The following is an 18326-nucleotide window of genomic DNA, read 5'->3' as shown; positions in this document are numbered from 1 at the left end:
GCCTGTGTGAGTTTTTTTCTTGCAGTTCAAAAATAAAGTTTGTTCCTGCTTCAGTGGCTTGTGATTTGTGCCCAGCCATACTGTGGCAAAGGTGTGCTGATAGAGTAGACGGGGAGGTAAAAGGGTCAACAGTGATGTGAGAGTGTTAGTCTTGGAGGAATACAGTTGACCTTAATTAATAGTGGGAAGTCTGGGGGGGGGGTGTGAGCAGAGAGGGGCAGTGCTTCATAACGGCTCTGTGTGAATGCATGAATGAATGAGCAAATTATTTAAGTAAAATGTATCTGCCAGGCATTGTGGCCCACATGTGTAACCTCAGGTGCCGCAGTCTGGCTGGGCACAAATCACAAGCCACTGAAGCAGGAACAAACTTTATTTTTGAACTGCAAGAAAACACTTCACACACGCTCACGGGGAATTCTCCCGAACACCACATGGCTTGTCCAGGAACCCCCAGCCGGAAATATCTCTCCCGGAAATCCCTCCTCCTGCACTTCCCCAACCAATGGGAACTCTCGGGGAATCCCCGGGAATCCCCAGGAGAACTCCAAAGTAGAGCAACAACTCAAAAGTAGCGGCTGAGGCGGATAGTAATGCCTCCCCTGTCAACCAATACTGTTGGCAAAATGCCAGGGGCCATACAGACTCGACCGTGGCTCTCAGCACTAAGGAACTCAGGAGGCTGAAGCAGGAGGGTCACAAGTTTAAGGCCAGCCTCATCAAATTGGTGAGAACTGATCTCAAAATAAATAAATAAATAAGGCTGGGACAAAGGGCCTCTGGGCTCAATCCCTATGACCAAAAACAAACAAACAAACAAACAAAAAAAAAAAACAACAAAAAACTGAGATATCTTTATATTTTAAGGATCCCATTAAACAGGGACGAGAGGTGGGAGGGAAAGGGAGAGAGAAGGGAAATTGCATGGAAATGGAAGGAGACCCTCATTGTTATACAAAATTATATATAAGAGGAAGTTAGGGGAAAGGGGAAAAAACAAGGGGGAGAAATTACAGTAGAGGGGGTAGAGAGAGAAGATGGGAGGGGAGGGGAGGGGAGGGGGGATAGTAGAGGATAGTAAATGTAGCAGAATACAACAGACACTAGTATGGCAGTGTAAAAACGTGGATGTGTAATCGATGTGATTCTGCAATCTGTATATGGGGTAAAAATGGGAGTTCATAACCCACTTGAATCAAATGTATGAAATATGATATGTCAAGAGTTATGTAATGATTTGAACAACCAATAATAAAAATTTTAAAAAAGGATCCCAAACATAGAAATAAATAACATTGGCATCTTTTATTAGTTCAGTTACGTGAAGGGAGTTATGGGTGGAGGGCAGGGGTCTTGGAAGATCAACAATTCTGAAAATTTTTTAGGACTTTATCAAAACAATATTGTATGTTGTTCTGATAGCTTTATAATCATAGATATAAATTTGATAAAATACATATGTAAGTATATACACATATACATATATATATCAGCAACCATTCACGTCTTGTGGTAAGAATATTTGAGAGAATTCATTTTGTTACACACTCCCTTTGGGAAAATCACCTCTTCAGACAACTACAAAAAAATCTAAGAACTGAAGGGTATGTTTTCTAAACCGTCTACCTGGCCAATCCATTAGCTAGGCAAGTCCTTTATTTGGCTTTGGAAAGGTAAATATTTACTAAGTGGTAGTTTCAATATTGGAACCTGGTTCCTTTCTCCACAAGTGCTGATATTTACCCACTGAAGTTTGTAGAATGAGTCCCCCTGAAATCCCGCTGTTGACTTGGTGGCGTTGTAAGATTGAGCTCCGGGAATATATGACCGCATCCATCCCCCCCTCACCAGCTCTGCCAAAATCTGACAGAAGTACACCCTGGTTCCCACAGCCCTGGGTCAGTCGGCTACATCCACTCCTAGCAGAAAATTTTTTGCTTTAGACTTGATTCCCATTAAATAGTTATTCTGATGAATCTACCTGTAGACAGAACTATAATAAAATGGGTTCTGTTTTTTAAAAATGGCGGGCATAAATGATACAGTAGAGAATATAGAGAAAAGATGCATGAATCCCTTTTAAGATGGTGATGGTGGGTTCTGATAGTGCTGTGTTGGAACAGAGGAGTTCCCACAACCCACCCTCAGGCACATAGGAGGGCTGGGGATGACAACCAAGAGCAAACCATGGAGATAGGAGTGCATTGGTGAGAACCTAGCTGGGCATTTGTGTTTGTGTAAAGCAATGATGAAATACTGATATTAAGATTCTTAAAGTACTCACCAATGGCTGGAATTCCTAACAGCTACATCACAGGGTTTTTAGTGATGGACAGGCATTTCCTTTAATGAGAACACAGCCAACAAGCAACAAACCAAGACAGTGTGTGACCAGATGAGTATTTTTCTAGACTAACACTGAAATTTTTCTGTTTTTTTTTTTTGACTGTAGGAAAAAAAGTACTTAAGATTAATATATTCCCAAATTGGCATTTTTTGTTTTGTTTTTGTCAGGATATCATGACTGAGGAATTTTTTGTTGTTATAAATATCAAGAGGTATATGTTTTTGTACTCCCATGAATGTCACAGAAATGAGATACCACATCATAGGGAATATTTTAAAACCAGATGTGACAGTTTTTCCAGCACTAACCATTCATGGCTATAGACAAATTAGCATTACCTGGGTGCTTGGTTGCTAAGTGTTGTGTTCAGACAAATTAAATGTTAGGTAGGAATATCTGTTCACTCAAGTAATATATTTTTTCTCATATTTCTCAGAAGTATATTTTGTTTAAAAAGAACTATTGTTTTTAATGTAAGTTTCAATTTTCTTCCAAAATAAAATAAGGTGTCAATGGGCTGGGGTTGGGGCTCAGCCAGTAGAACGATCCCTTAGCACGTGCGAGGCCCTGGATTGGATCCTCAGCGCCCCATAAAAATAAATAAACAAAACAAAGGTATTGTGTCCAACTACAACTAAAAATAAATAAAAATGATAATCAGAGAAAGATAAAAGGTTTTATTCATATTGACTGGTGAATACTAAAGGACAGGTGTCTGTTTGCCATCTGGTTTCCATGGAGTGGACACACTGGAGCATCGGTTCAGTTCATGTACTGCAAAGGATCCATCAACACATTATGGCCCCAGCACGTCTAGAAGGCTTTACGACATGCTATGGTTTGCATCTGAAGTTTCTCCCAAAAGCTCACAGGTGGAAGGCTTGGTTCCCAGTGCTGCTGTGTGCAGAGGAGGGGCCTCACATCACCCATGGGCTGATAGCTTAAAGGGACTATTGGGAGATGGGGCAAACGGGGGGCCTCACTGGAGGAAGCAGGTCACTGGGAGAGTGTCCTGGAGGAGGATATTTTTCAACCACCTGCCTCCCAGCATTCAGCCACCATGAAGTGAGCATTTCTGCTCCACCACGCACTCTGCGCCATGATGTTCTGCCTCACCAGGGTCCACAGAGATGGGGCCAAGGAGCTACTGACAGAAACCTCTAAGCCATGAGCCAAATGCATCTTTCCTCCTCTTCAGCCTTCTCAGGTCTCAGATGGCAATGGAAAGCTGATTTACACACTGTGAATAAAGAGACCTCTCCATCATCTGAAAGGGCCCTCCGGAGTCGAGACCAAAGTGTGCTGTGGGCACGGCATGACATTTGTGAAGAGAGATAATATGACAAAAAAAATGACCAACAAAACTTCCTTTTCATGAAATTGCTTTCTCTATTAATCAGCTATGGGTATATTATCCATTTTAACTGGAGAAAGAAAATCCAAATTTGAGGGAGTGCACCACATATTGATTTAGTTTACTTAACATGTACCAAACCTTAGGTACATGTTAAGTGAACTAATTTAGTCGGAAATTGATTTAATCACTTCAAATGGCAATTAAGCAACATAAAATGGAGAGATTCAAGAGCATGTAGGACAGAGTATATGGGTTTTTGAAGTCAGGGAGATCAAGATTCCTGTTGGTTCTTTCCAACAAATTGGGGAGCATTTAAATAAAGACATGCATTCTTTTTTTTTTTTTAAAGAGAGAGTGAGAGAGGAGAGAGAGAGAGAGAGAGAATTTTTAATATTTATTTTTTAGTTCTCAGTGGACACAACATCTTCATTTGTATGTGGTGTTGAGGATCGAACCCGGGCCGCACGCATGCCAGGCGAGCGCGCTACCGCTTGAGCCACATCCCCAGCCCAAGACATGCATTCTTAAAAGTCTTCGCTTTTGCCATATGATAAAGCTGAAGTCCCTCAGAACAATGGAAAACATTGATATTTTGGACCACACACTGGATATGTCCCTGGGCACAGAGAATCAATAGCTGTAGTTTTGCTCACTGTAGTGGCTCTAACAGTGTACACAGAGTGACATAACCTTCGCTGAACCCTAAAGATCTTCTGTGTGCAGCTGAATTAGCCAAGTCACTTAACCCAGGCCTTTGAAACCAATGAGGACAGAACCCAAGAAAATCATGCTCTGAGAGAGTGAAAATGTTCAGAAAGGGACCATGACAGCCAAACTTATGTCCCCTGGCTTCCAGACCTGCAGATGTGTGTCGGCTTTGGCCACCATGGTTATAGGGAGTACAGCTCCAGCTTGGGTCTGGGATATCTAAAGGGGACACCATTTTTTTCATAACTTCTTCCCTAACCTTATGTGAGTTTTAGTAATTTTTGAACCAGTCAGTAAGCATATTAAGATGAAACTGGTCACCCTGAGGTGAATGTCACCCAAGAAATAAATGCAAATTACGTTTGTCTACACATATTACAGATGGGTGACATGCTTTTGTGTATTTACTGATTACAGTCTAACCTGTCTTCCCATAGCGTAACTAAAGTCAGAATATTTAGTGGTGAATAGCTAATAAATTATTTCCAGCTATCTTCTTTGGAGGACCCTTTGATAAAACATTTCCTTGGAAGATGTCCATTAATCCTAATGTTATCAGACTGAATCTGAATTTTCAACACATTCTACGAGATAGTGTTTTCAAAATAATGAGTCCCTATAATGTAGATCCTGATTGACGTGCTAGCTGCTATTACATTTGTGAATTCTAGGTATTAGCTTTGCTAAAATGTCCCAGGGGAGATGGGAGAGTCCCAGGAGCTGCAGGTCTGCTAGAGAGGCTGCCCCAGTCTTCTGTCCCTCTTACCCCTGTCTCTCTGCCAGGCTCCCCTGAGCAGAGAGCAGATGAAAATCCCATTTTGTAGAACCAAATTCCAAATCAGAGGAGTCTACCCGTTATAGCTAAAAACAAAAGTTCACAATGTGCTCCTTCAGATTCCCTAACAGAAAATAGGAGTTTACCAAGATAGCCAATTCCTTCACATTTGTTGTAGGGTTACTATTAGCTCCTGGAACCAAAATTTCCCAGAGATTGTTCTTTAAAATCTAATCTTTTGAGATGTGTCAATAAAAGGGGCCAACTGCATTTCCGCTCCATTTTCAGAGATTTCTAGTACATATTATCAGGTTATGGACTCAACAAAGACCCTTGTTTAGAATTAGCATTACCAGATGTATTTGCCTGAGGATCCTTTTTTTTTTTCAAATATAATCTGTGAGGATGCATGCGTTGACTCTATTCTGGAGGAAAGTGCATCTGTAAGTAAGTGCCCAGCTCGATGACACAATCGTTTTGAAAGAGGGTTTGACAGATTTCTTATAAAGTTAATTGTAGTTTTACTATGTGATCCAGCAATTGCACTCTTGGGTATTTACCTAAATGAGTTGAAAACTCATTTAATCCACAAAAAAAAAAAACCTGCATAGGAAAGTTCATTGCAGCTTTATTCATAATTGTCCCCAAAAGAAAGTAACAAAGTTGCTTTTCAAAGGGTGAATGGATACTTTGCACACTGGAATATTAGCAATAAAAAGAAATGAATTAGCAGGCCCTGAAGAGATACACCAAAACTTTAAGTGCATATTTCTTCATGAGATAAGCCAATTTGAAAAGGCTACAAGTGTTTGATTCCAAACATACAACGTTTGAAAAAGGCAAAACTATGGAGAAAGTTAAAATATCAGTCATTGCCAAGTTGTGGGTCCAGAGAAGAGGGGTGAAGAGCTGGAGTACAGGGAACTTCAGGTCAGTGAGCTTCTGCATAATACTCTAGTGGTGGATGGGTGAGGTTATGCCTTAGAGTAAAACCCAGAGAAACAACCAACCCAGAGTGAACCTGAATGTAAACTCTGGACTTTAAAGATTTATCAGTACTTGCTAACAGAGGTGCCACACTAGAGCAAGATGTTAATTATAGGAGCAACTGTGTTGGGCAGAGTAGAGGTACAGGGGAAGTCTGAATTAGCTACTTTATTTTCTATAAACCTCATACTGCTCTAAAACTATCACTACTTATTTATTTATTTTTTTAAATAGCCTAATGTTTTCAGTGATTCATGCTCTTACCCACAAGAAACATTTCCTCCCAGGCAAAGGAGGTCTTTCCCTTTTTCACAAGCTATCCTCCAAAATAAATATATGTAAGAAAACCATCTGCAGACACACTATCCCAGTCCCTTTTGTGTCATTATGACAAAATAACTGAGACTGGGTACTTTATAAAGAAAAGAGGTTAATTTAGCTCATACTTGTGGAAGTTCAGAATTGGCTGCTGGTGAGGGCCTTGTGGCGAATTGAGTGACATGATGAGAAAGGCAGAGACAGAGACAGAGAGAGAGAGAGAGAGAGATCATATGACGAGAAAAAAATCAAGAGACTGAGGGAATCACTCCCACAGGAATTTGCTACTTCTGTGAGATCTAACCCACTCCACAAGACCATCACTAATCTCTTCACAGGGTCCATCATGACCCATTGACCTCCCACTAAGCCCTCCCACTAGCGCAAGTTAAAGTGCAATCAGAGAGTCCAATTCCCCAGGTCTCTCTGTCTTGCATTCCAAGAGAAAGAAGGGTTTATATAGATCTTTTTTTTTTTCCAACTGCCTGTCAGTTACCATTTAAAAACACTTTCTAGATAAGAATGTGAAGAATTTATTCTTTCATGTCAGGTGAAAAATTCAATAGTTTAAAATGTAAAATCCAGTAAGAAGAAAATAAGTTCAGAATTATTTCTTCAAAATACTCTCTTCTGCGGTCTCTGTCCATTTTCTTTTCAGAATGCATTTCTCTCTGTTATTGGAACGGATTCTCTTGGGCTCTGCTATGATTTCTCTGACTTGGAGAAATGTTCCTCCGTACATTTTAATGTTCCCCTCACCTCTTGGTGCCCTGGAGCAGCTGACAGGAGACAGATGCAATATACATGTTAAAGATCTTCTAGGCAGAGTTCTAATCTCACTCTGGGCACATGGAGGGCTGAAGAAGTTCTGGGGAAGGTGAAAACACAAGTTCAGCCCAAGCTGTCCACGTCTGACAGTGCAGATTTTATTATAGGAGAAGATGGGCCATTCCTGAGTGTGCAAGAAGTGGTTTGCTGCAGAATGTAGTATCTTGGCTGGAATTTCCTGGGTGGTCTCTCATCCAGGTTGGCCATGAGACTGAACTGGATTCTAATCCTAGCTCTCTCAGTTCCTGGCTGTGACCTAACCTGTGTGCTCCAAAAATAACTTTCCCCTGTTAAATTGAAATGATGGTGTTTTGACTCATAGAGGTATTTCAAGACCCTGCACTAGTGGATGTGAAATCCCTCGCATGGCATTCAGAATTTTAAAAAATATATATTTAGGAGTATGGTGGTACAGGCCTGTAATCCCAGAGATTTGGGAGCCTGAGGCAGGAGGATCCAAATTCAAGGCCAACCTCAGCAACTTAGTGAGGCCCTGAGCAACTTAGTGAGATCCTGTCTCAAAATAAAAAATAAAGGACTGGAGATGTGGCTCAGTGGCAAAACACCCCTGAATTCAATCCCCAGTACAAAAAGAAAAAGAACCTGAAAATAATTTAAAAGAGCTCTTCCTATTATTTTTACCTTCTATATTGCTTAGTAACCTGCCTAGCAATGATCTATGAATGGAACAATTGATTGTTCTCTACATTGTAGCTTTTATTGGTTGAGTAAAATTGTATTTGGAGTTTATAGCAGAAAAACGGGAGAATAAGAAAGGAGAAAATGGTCGAAGCTATTGTTATTGGATAGGTGAAGCACTAATTAGAATGATAAATTGTCTTTTTTTTAAACTTCATTGAGGCTAATTTAAAGTAAACTTCCGGCAGCGGTAACATGAATTGGGTAAAATATGATAAAGGATTAACTGGACTGAAATGACTGCATAAAGTTCATGGGAGGAGCTGATGTTGGCGCTCATGTTGATGATGTTGGCGTCTTACTCTGTTCCCTGCCCTCTCACAGTGTCCTGCTAATCCACTTCCAGTTCCAGACTTACTTCTGCTGTGACGGTCACAGGAGAACCTCTTTGACCGTGACTGGTTTCTCTGGGCTGACTGGCTGAGTGTCCACTGCCATGGTCCAGTATGTCCCCACAGGCCCTGCCATGGGAAAGGAGCTCTGGTGTAAGTGAGAGCAGCCCTGCAGACACATGAGCGCAGGGACCCTTTTTCAGGTCAGACCATCTCCCTGTAAAGTCCATTCTTCTTGGCCAGTGAGGCCAGTTAGCCCCAAGGAGCCTGCAGAAATGCTGGGTGGTTCCTTTACTTTTTATGCAAGAGTGTTGTTAGTCATGCTCCCAGGAGCTTCAGGTTCTGCAAGACAGACCTGGGGCACTCAGAGTCTTTGCCTGATGAGGAGAAGATTCGGGACATGGAGGACCACGTTCCTTTCTTTTGTCATTTCTTTCCACATTGCTGTTTTAGTCCATGCCTGAGCTTCCTCATTCTTGGCCTCAGGCACCAAGTCCAGGGCACTCCCAAGTTCAATGACTAATTGTCCTTCAAGCTCATTCACATTTCAACAGACTTCCACTCCAAGTCCAGCTGTGCTCAGGGCACTCTGCTAGGCACTTGGGTAGGTCAGTAAAGGACTGGGCATTGTCCCTGCCCACAGGAGCTATCAAATCAGCTGCCAATTCCAGGTGGGGTAGGAAGTGAGGAATAATAAGGAAATGACAAGGTAAACTATCAAAGTGAGATGGTTTTCAGTTCAGCGGAGGGAATCCTGCAATGCCAGATGATTGGCAGAGCTCTGACAGCTCTTTCTTGAGATGCAAGATGATTGGCAGCTAGCATCTGGGGAATTCAAGGACCATGGGACAGGTAATGGTTGTGCATTACTTTATGGCAACCAACTGCTTATTTAAAGACCATTTTAATAGTATGTGAGTGTGCTAAAAAGTCAAATACTCCCTCCCACAACTTCACTGAGGTATGACTGACATATAAAAACTGTGTGTACTTAAGGTGTAGGACATGATGCTTTGACATACATTGTGGAATGATTGTCATGATCAAGTCAATAAGTAGATCCAACACCCCCAGTGAGAATTTGGGTATGCATGTGGTGAGGACATTGAAGATTTACTCTCAGCGAATTTCAGGTATACAACACAGAATTATTAGCTATGGTCACCATGCTGTAGATGAGACCTTCAGAACTTATGCATCCTGAAGAGCTGAAACGTTTTACCTTTGGACAATACCTCTCCACTTCTCCTGTCTCAGTACTTGGCAGTCTTTGCTCCTCTATTTTCTTTTCCTCTGAGTCGAACTTCTTTCCAGATTCCACACATGAGATTATGTAGCATCTCTGTGTATTTGGCTTTATTTCACTTGGGATAATGTCCTCCAGGTTTTATGCATGATGTTGTCACAAAAGTCTGAATTTACTTCTTTTTTAAGGCTCAATAGTATTTGTTGGGATACATACGTGCTACCTTTCCTTGATTCATTCATCTGATGGTGAACACTGAGGTATCTTACCCACTGTCAATAATATTGCAATTTGTATCTCTTCGATAGAAATATTACATTTTATTGGCTATGTATCCATTAGTAAGATTGATAGTTTTGTTTTTAATTTTTTTTTTTTAGAAATCTCCATACTCTTTCCCTTAACAACAATACTCATTTACATTCCAGCCAACAGTGTACCAGGGTCCCCTTTTCTCCAAACCTTCACCAACACTTGTTATCTGTCATTTTTTGATGACATCCACTATAACAGGTAAACGGTAATATCTCATATGGATTCCATTTGCATTTTCTTAATAATGATGGGCATTCTTTTCACTATCTGAAGCCATACATATATCCCCTTTGGAGAAATATTTCAGTAGATAATCTTGATTATTTTTTAATCAGGTTGTTATCTTGCTATCAAGCCATTGAGACCCTTGTCTATTCTGGATATTAACCCTTTATCAGATGCATGGTTTGCCATCGTTTTCTCCCACCCAATAGATTGTCTTTCACCCTGTTGATTGTTTCCTCTGTTGTGCAAAAGATTTTTACTTTGATATCATTCAATTTGTTTACTTTTTGCCTTTGTTGCCTGTGGTTTGGGGGTAGCAATCTTTGACCAAATAGCTTGAAGCTTTTTCCTTTTTTTTTTTTTTTTCAAATAGTTTTACAGTTTCAGATCTTATGTTTAAGTCTTTAATCCATTTGGAGTTGATTTTTGTCCCAATGGTGTGAAATAAAGGATCAATTTCACTGGGGCATTGGGTGCCAGAGTGCTGAACACCATTTACTGAGGAGACACTCCTTTCTCCATTTTATGTTTTTGGCATATTTGTCAAAAAATCTTAACATCTGTGCCTGTAAATGCATGGGTTTATGTCAGGGCTTGTTGTTCTAGTCCACTGATCATGGGTCTGCTTTTATGCTAGGACTGTGTTGCTTTGATTGATTTTAATTGCATGCTTTTAATTTCTTTTCCTTATGGTAGTGGTAGAAGATGTTTAAATCAGAGGATATGGTCCAGCCAGCTTTGTTCTTGATCAAGCTTGCTTTGACCCTCTGGGGTCTTCTGTGTTTCCATATGAATTTTAGAGTGTTATTTCTATTTCCATGAAAAGTGCCACTGGAGTTTGGGTGAGTGCATTGAATCTATAGATAGCTTTGGGTAGCATGGACATTTTTAAAATATTTACTTTTCCTGTCCATGAACATTGTATATCTTCCCATTTATTTGCAACTCTTTGATTTCTTTCATCAGTGTTTTGTAGTTTTCAGTACGTAGACAATTCACCTTCTCAGTTAGATTTGTTCCCAAGTATTTGAGTGATACTTTGGAGAATGGGATTGATTTCTTGATTTATTTTTAGATCGTTCATTGTTCATGTAAAGAAACACTACTGATTTTTGTGGGTTGGTTCTATGTCCTTGAACTTTACTGAATTCTTGTAGTCGTCTGTCATCAATTCTAGTAGTTTTTGTGGAATCTTTGGAGTTCTCTCTATAAAAGACTGTGTCATCAGCAACCAGAGATAAGTTTGCTTAACTCCTTTTGTTCCTGTTTATATGCTTTTAATTTCTTTTCCTTCTATATTTGCGAGTGTTTGAACTTCCCATAATATGTTGAATAGAGGTTGTGAGCGTGGGCAGGCTTATTTTATGTTGGTTTTCCCAGAAGCTCCTTAAATAAAGTATGAGCCTTGCATCTCTAAAAGCTGGATCCTCTGTTATGACTAGTAGGAGGTCTTTAGATATGGTGGTAAGTTATGGAGAGGTGGAAGTGTCCTAGAGTCCCGTGGTTAAGGCTTGGTCTTTTTGTGTCCTTGGCTTTGACTTTCACAAGTGCTTTTCACCACCTGTACCCCTTAGGTTACAGAGTGATGGACTTAGATATTTCCCTACCCTGACTTGGTTAAGTTCCAGTGAAATGTCCTGTGGGCTGCGGGGACACAGAACACTCTAATAGTATATCAAAATGATTTCTTAAAACCCCTGCTGCCTAGGTAAGTTTTCTCTGATGTTAAGAACCTTGAGAGGGATTTAGAGGTAAAAGTCATGAATTGATAAGGCTCCAAAGAAACTGGACTTAGTTATTTGTAGCTTTTTAACTATTCTACATTGGGCCTATAGAAGTTCATCAATCACAGTTTGAGTTTTTCTATATTTCTTAGATCTAGCACCTTCTGCTCCCAGTAAGCTATGGTTCTCTGTATTCACCCATCTCTCTGGTTTTGAGGGTTTAGATTTGCCTTGTGAAATCAGTTCTGTGATGGATCTTAGTTGCTGATTTTCAGTTTGTTCTGCTTTATTATTAGGAGGGTGGGAATGACAACTTCCAAGTTCTTTATATAAAGGAGCAGAGATCAGAAGTCTGGGATTTTTAGTAAAATTACCTAGATGTGAATCCTCTCTGTTCTTTTGCAGTGCACCTTCAGCAAGTTACTGAACCATTAATCTGTGAATGTAAATGTCCACATCCATAATATAATGATGGTTAAGGCTGTGTCTAAGGGTGTTCTAAAGGAGAGGTCAAAGGTTGTTCATAAGTTGTCATTGTTTTTAACTCCCTTCTTGGCTATTTAATGATTGCTTTTCATTTTGAGATTTAGTGTTTTTCCTTACATAATATAAAACCAAACTGAACCATGACATTTTAAAATTTCTTTAAAATTGCACCCAAACGCTCACTGCCATTCTAACTACTCTTGGGCTTTGTTTATGATCTTGCCCCCTCTTCATCTTTCACAATTTTATCACCCACCTACCATGAAGTCTTAGGGATAAAGAGGCAGGCAACATGGGTTAGAATTCTGAATTTCTGATATTTTATCTATGTGACCACAGGCAGTTTAATTAAACTCTTGTTTTAGTCATTTTTAATGTTGCTATGACCAAAACACCCAGAAAGAACAACTTAGAGGAGGAAAAGTTTATTTTGGCTCATGGTATCAAAAGTCTCAGTCCATAGATGGCTGAGTCCATTGGTCTGGGCCCAAGGTGAGGCAGAACATCATGGCAGAAGAGCCCAGTGGTGGAAAGCTCGGGATGGCTACAAAGCAGAGAAAAAGAGAGGGAGGAGGGGCTGTAGGGAAGGCACACCCTTCCAGGGCACCCTGCTAGTGACCCACCTTCTCCTGCAACAGCCCACCTGCCTACAGTTACCACCCAGCTAGTCCACTCAAGCTAGGATGGACTGATTAGGTTACAGCTCTCACAATGCCGTCATTTCACCTCTGAATATTCCTGCACTAATACAGGAGCTTTTATGGATGTGTGTGTGTGTGTGTGGGGAAACTCTCACATCCAAATCATGACAACCCTCCTACCTCAATTTCTTATTGTATAAAGTGAAAATTAACTCATAGATTGGAGTGACTTCATGGTATTCATCAGGATGAAATTAATCAAGAAAAAAAGAACAAAGACTAGGATTTCAATTTTCATGATTTGCATGAATACAAAAAAGTGAGAAAAGTAGAAGAATCCAATAATAATATGGAAGTCTAATTGTAGGCATGATTACCTGATGATCCATTTTCACTTGGACTATCTTGAGTGAAGGCTACGTGTTTAAAAAACTTCATAATTTGATGACTGAGTACAATGTATTGGTAAGTGTTCAAATGGCTCCTTTCTTTGGAGTTCCTCCCATGTTACGTGAAGTAAAAAGAGGTGTGTTTGGTTATCCTTTAGGCATTCCCAGGACATTTTGTTTTCAATTTTCTTCATCTAAGAGGGAGTCCCTTGCATAAATAACTTTCATTTGATCATTGGTTTTTATCATTAGTGCCAAAATGGGGGATGCTTGTTTTCTACTGTAATTTCTCAAGACTTTTCTTTGTTTTTCAACTCTAGCATGGGCTTTAATCTTAATAACTAAGATTAGTTTTGGATGCCCTCAGAGTCATTGTTTTCAATTTCTAATTGAAGTGCCAGGGAAATTGGAACACTGCCTTGTTGATATATCATGTTTAAATCATAAATAATCCCAAAGGACAGTCTACTCATTTTTGGAAGATAAGCCTTAACACTTGAGCAAGGCTGTGGGCTTCCTCTACACTTCAGTTTAACCATTTGAGGAGAACTGTCAAAGGTAAAAATGGTAGCTTCCATAACATATCCAAAAAGCATATCCTCTACTGTAAAATACATGTCTTGATTACTTCAATGGCACATCAAGATTCTGCAAGGGAACATAAATCCAGTAAGGAAAGTGCATGATTAAAGTAGCAATAGTTGGTAGATTCCCCATATAACAGTCACCTACATTGAGAAAGAAAAGTGGGGTCAGGGTTTGAGATTGTATAAGCTATTAAACTAATCTTCTACTGTTAGTTGTGATTGGCTACTAAATTAGTCTGCTACTATTTCATGGATGAGCAGAAGACACCATAGTCCTGGGCCAGAGACAAGAGATTTCATTACTCATGGCACTGGTAGGTTGGATGTCATGGGAGTTCCCTTGCCCCCCACCCTGCCCCAAGTTCCACAAGAACTAGCCAAGGGGAATGAGTCAGTCCTGCACATGTAATGAATTAGCATAACAGCTGAGGAACACAGAAACTAGGGTACCTGATGCTTTTATATTAGGCAGTAAACAGGTCTGTTTGATATCCCAGTAAGAGACATCTCACCTCTTGAGGTTGCTGTTACAAACTCATCACTGAGAAATGATGTGGAAAAAGAGTATTGTACAATTGAAACTGCATGCCCATTAAACACTAATTCCCAATTCACCACTCCCCACAGCCTTGGGTAACCACCAGTCCACTTATTTGTCCCTATGAATTTGACTACCGTAGGCAATCTATACAAGTGGAATTATAGACTATTTATCCATTTGTATCTGGCTGAGCTCAATGTCTTCAAAGTTGACCCATATTGTAGCATGCACAGGATTTCATTACTAACTCTGAATTATCTATTTTAAGTACATACTGAATTTTACTTACCTGCTTGTATTAGTAAACTTTCTGTCACTGTGACAAAATACTTGAGAAAAACCAACATAACAGAAGGAGAGATTTTTTTGGGCTCATGGTTTCATAAACTCTTGGACCTGTCACTTTGGGCCTGTGGCAAGGGAGTACATCATGGTGGAAGTGTATGATGACGGAGGCTGCTTCTTTATGGTCGCCAAGGAACGATGAAAAAAAGAGAAGGAACTAATATTTCTTCCAAGGACACTGCTCCCAGTTACCCAATATTCTTCCTAAAAGTTCTGCCACATGCTGATAACACCATAGGTTGGTGGCCTAGCCTTTGACACGGGCCTCTGGAGGGTATTTCAGATACAAATCCTAACAGCAATCTCTTGATGGGCACTTGAGTTGTTTCTGCTTTTTGATTATTTTGAATAACACTGAAATGAACATTGGTGTACAAATGTCACTTTGATTCCTCGGATTCAGTTCATGTAGGTGGAATTGTTATAAAAGTAGGCTCCACCATTTTGCATTCTCACCAGCAATAGGCAAAGGCCCCGATTTCTCATCATCTTCACCCACACTTGTCATTTTCTGTTTTTCTGGTAACAACTGTCCTCATAGATATAAAGTGCTGAGCCTTGCATTCTTGACTTATGCAGAAAGGACTTTGAGAAACCCAGGGCTGAGGTAGATTGCTTCCCTCAATGGATAGCTAAATTTAGATTGTAGCAGAGTTTAATGTTTTATTTCATTTTGTGGAAGCAGCAAATTGTAGATTTCATAGGCAATTATATTGCTGGCCTAGAAGTCCTGAGTGTTTTGTTTTGTTTTGTTTTGTTTTTTTACTAACAAGGTTTTGTCAAAGACTTTGTAGAGTGTGCCTTGATGTCTGCTAAGACTTGGTCAGTTCTGCTATCACTCTAACTAAACCATAAATAAGCCTTAGACACAAGGTGGGGAGAAATGTTGGTGTAGGCAAATGGGTTTACGATGCATTCTTAGTTTTGAGTGAGAACCCATAAAGCAGAATAGTATCTCATTGTGCACAATGAGAAGGGTTTAGGTCAGTTGGAAATACCCCACTTTGGGGGGTGGCTGTCATGTCTGCTGAAGAAATAAATGTTTTAAAAATAAATAGTTGGGTCACAAGGGAGGGGCCACAAGAAAAACCTAAAGACACTTTAGGTGTAAACCACATTTTAACTCTTATTACCATAAATTTAGAGTTTATTTTTTATAAAAAGAAAATAGGAAAACCCAAATTTTCAGGGAAAAAAATTAAAAGAGCTTCCTTTCTAAGAAACCACAAGGGTTCAAACAAAACCTGCAGTTTGTACCGCAGTAGGAAACCCTATTTTCTTTTCTGTTGGCAGAACACTGGTTAGGAGGAAGCAGAGGCCAGATCCATCATTCCCCACGATGCAGGGACCTCTATTATTCGTCAAAGTGGGAAAACCCAGATATATTATTAACCACCTCAGATTTATTCTGTTGTGAGCAGAGTACCAATTGTCTTTCCAAATGAGTCCTCCTGGTTCCTGGTAAAGTACTTTGGATCATTTTCAAGAAGCCAAAGCTTTAAAAAATTTCAGAAGAATATCCCCAAAGAGGAAATGGCCATTGAGTGAAGCTACCTCTACTTGCAGTTTAAGAGCTGAATGTCTGTGTCCCTCCAAAACTCCTAAACGGGAGCCCCATCCCCAGTGTGATGGTATTTGGTGGTGCAGCCTGTGGGAAGTAATTGGGTTTAGATTAGGTCCTGGGGGTCATGATGGGATGAGTGTCCTTCTAGAAAGAGGAGCGATTGCCAGCTGGAAGGAGGTGGCCCAGCTACCAATGCCTTGGTGATATTCTCCAAATGGCGGAGGAAAGCGGAGCAGTTATGGAATATGTAACATACATGGCAGAGCCATCCCTAAGAATCTTAGAAACTTTTTCTCTGCTTACAATTTCAAATCCCAAGAGTCTGTTTCCTGAGTGGGGGGGGGGATCGTTATTCAGATTTATTTATTTTTTCCTTTTATCTTTCTTTTCTGACATTGGGAATTGCACCCAAGGTGCTTAACCTCTGATCCACGTCCCTAGCCCTTTTTTATATTTTTAGAGACAGGGCCCCTCTAAGTTGCTGAGACTGGCTTTGAACTTGTGATCCTCCTTCCTCAGCCTCCCGAGCCCCTGGGATTACAGGCATGCACCACGGAGCCTAGCTCCTGAGTTTTCTTAGACGAGGGGCCACTTTTCATGATGGATGCATGATAACAATATTAAAGCTTGGTCCTTGGAGGCATAGCACCGGGAGACAGACTTAAATAGATGAAGACTTGCTAAAAGCAATACTGGATCCATTGTAGTTTTACATTGAAAAGGGACCAATCATGTTGATTTGTTGTGTGCACGTACAATTCCATAACAAGTCCCACTCTTATGTCTAATTACAATGCTCCAGTAAAAAAAAAAAAAATATATATATATATATATATATATATATATATATAGGCAAAAGGTGTCTGGAGATCAGGTTACAAAAAATGAATACAAAGAGGGAGAAATAACAAAGAAGTACATATTAACAGAAGTTAGTTGAAATAGCAGAGTTTACTGCAGTTAGAGATATTGGAAACCAAAGGATTTAAGGAAGTGGGGTGAGGGTCTTCAGCTGAACACCCTGGATATGGTGGGCTTTTCACTTGCCTTTCATGGCTCTGCTTTCTATTTTTTTTTTTAAGTGCAATTCCACAGAGACACTCAGCCACGAGGCAATACAGCTGTGCTAGGCAAGGGCTCTACCACTGAGCAACGTCCAGAGTCCCCACATCCAGAGTCCCACAAGTAGGTATTTTCAGTTTTGGATGCTTTGCCAGATTAGTCCCAGGACACACAGTCCCTTCCCACATCACAGTGCCTGGAACAGACGAGGTGCTCAGTAAACCTTCTACTTGGTAAAGAATTACAGCCTGCTCTAAGGAGACTCGTGGTCTCTTCCCATCATGATAATAGCTATTGTAAATAAGGTCTGGCCTACGTGTGCTCTCAGACAACTCTTCTCCCACACCTGAAAAATGAGCTCAAGTCTCAGGCTTGGTGCAGCTTCCGTCTCCCTGGAATGCAGAGGCCCTGAGACCTGCCTCCACTGGTGGTTCCCAGCCCACCCAGTGCCTGTGACCTGTCAGCAGGGCCCACTCATGGGACACCCTGCTTGGAGGGCAGAGTTCTTATAGCCCTGCAGTCCCGGACTCCCTACTGCCTGGGAAAATCTGTTGTGGGTACCTGGGGTGGGATTTCCTGCTTAACTGCCCACCATGTGGCCATGCGCCCTGGGCACTGGCCTGCTTCAACCCCGATGCCCACAGCTCTGCCTCTGCACATGGCCCATCTAGGCTGCATCTTCCTGGTCCAGTGAGCAGGCTGGAGAGGCAACTGGAGGCAGCTGATCGGACCCTCCCTCCAGGACCCTCCCTCCTTCTGCCCTGCCTGGGACCCTGAGAGGACCCTGGGGCCACTGTGTCCAGAGGCTCCTGCTTGGCCACAGTGATGCAAAGCTGACCAACGCCGGCCA

Source organism: Urocitellus parryii, assembly GCF_045843805.1.
Source record: "Urocitellus parryii isolate mUroPar1 chromosome 13 unlocalized genomic scaffold, mUroPar1.hap1 SUPER_13_unloc_14, whole genome shotgun sequence".
In the NCBI taxonomy this organism is placed as follows: Eukaryota; Metazoa; Chordata; class Mammalia; order Rodentia; family Sciuridae; genus Urocitellus; species Urocitellus parryii.
This window is presented reverse-complemented; position numbering follows the sequence as displayed.